Below are 1,861 nucleotides of genomic sequence, written 5' to 3'. Positions count from 1 at the left end.
ATCTTCAACCAGCCCACAGAGAAAGTGAAGAGCTGGAACTTTATATAAATGGAGTAAGTCTGTGTTTTCTCACTTACATCACCTGAGATTTTTAGTGCAAAAATGCCAGGGTTTTGCTCTTACAACCCCCTGCAGCTATGATTATTCATACATACTGTTAAAAAACAAATCTGGACTCAGGACTTTATTTGAAAGGATCATTGCAGGGGAAGAAAAGAACTATTGTGATTGGGGAAGGAGGGTGTTGCAGTAACTCTCTGATCATGAGTTCTGCAAGTGTCTCCAGGGTTAGTCTAAAAAGGTTTTTCCTGGCCGAGCATGGTGACTCACACCTGTTAGCACTCTGGGAGACTGGGGCGGGGGTGAGGTGTTACTTGGGCTCGGGAGTTTGAGACCAGCCTGAGCAAAAGGAGACCCTGTCTCTACTAAGAATAGAAAAACTGGCTCGGTGCCTGTAGCTCAAGCGGCTAAGGCACCAGCCACATACACCAGAGCTGGCGGGTTCGAATCCAGCCTAGGCCTGGCAAACGACTACTAACAACAACAACAAAAAAAAATAGCCGGACGTTGTGGCAGGCGCCTGTAGTCCCAGCTACTTGAGAGGCTAAGGCAAGAGAATCGCTTAAGCCCAGGAGTTGGAGGTTGCTGTGAGTTGTGATGCTACAGCACTCTACCCAGGGTGACAGCTTGAGGCGCTATCTCAAAAAGAAAAGAAAAACTGAGACAAGAGGATTGCATGAGCCCAAGAGTTAGAGGTTACTGTGAGCTATGATGACATCATGGCACTTTAAATAGGGCAACAGCCTGAGACTCTTTCTCAAAAAGAAATGAGCGGGCGCGGAGCCCATAGCTCAGTGGTTAGAGTGGCAGCCACATGCACGGTGCTAGTAGATTCAAACCTGGCCAGGGCCTGTTAAACAACAGCGACAACAATAACAACAAAACAGCCAGGTGTTGTGGTGGGCACTTGTAGTCCCAGCTACTGGAAGGCTGAGGCAAAACAATCATTTAAGCCCAAGAGTTTGAAGTTGCTGTGAGCTGTGCGCTGCCGCACTCTACTGAGGTCAACATAGTGAGATTGTCTCAAACAAAGGGGGGGGATTTCTTTCAATAGTGAGGAGTGAACAAAGCCAGAAAAGTATGAGGAGGCGGAGTGACCAAGAGTGGCATGATGAAACAATAGATCAGAGAATGTTTAATCCTGAAGCCAGCCTATTCTCAGAAGGGACTGTTAAGGAGTTGTGCACTGGCTCAAGCTGAGGGCAGGCCAAAGTTCAGGCCTGGGAGGGAAACAGGATACCTTAACCAGTTTGTTCCAGCTGATCAGTGGGGACAAGAAGTTTACGAGGCAAAGAATTGGAATTTGGAGTCTGAGTCTGGCCTCACAGGCAAACAAGAAGATACCTATGATCAGGCATGGTGGCTCACACCTGTAATCCTAGCACTCTGGGAAGCCGAGGTGGGTGGATTGCTTGAGCTCACAGGTTGGACACCAGCCTAAGCCAGAGCAAGACCTTTTCTCTACTAAAAACAAAAAAAAGTGAGACAAGATAACGGCTTTAGCCCCAGTTGGAGATTGCTGTGAGCTATCAATGCCATTGCATTCTACCCAGGGCGACAGCTTGAGACTATTTCCAAAAGAAAAAAAAAAAAGGGTGGCGCCGGCCCCATATACTAGGGGTAGTGAGTTCAAACCCAGACCAGGTCAAAACTGCATTTAAAAAAGAAAAGAGGCTCGGCGCCTATAGCTCAACTGGCTAAGGCGCCAGCCACGTACATCTAAGGTGGCGGTTCGAATCCCCAGCCCGGGCCCGCCAAACAACAATGACGGCTGCAACCAAAAAATAGCTGGGCGTTGTGG

Source organism: Otolemur garnettii, unplaced genomic scaffold (genome assembly GCF_000181295.1).
Source record: "Otolemur garnettii isolate 467f Iridium unplaced genomic scaffold, OtoGar3 scaffold00156, whole genome shotgun sequence".
NCBI lineage: Eukaryota > Metazoa > Chordata > Mammalia > Primates > Galagidae > Otolemur > Otolemur garnettii.
This window is presented reverse-complemented; position numbering follows the sequence as displayed.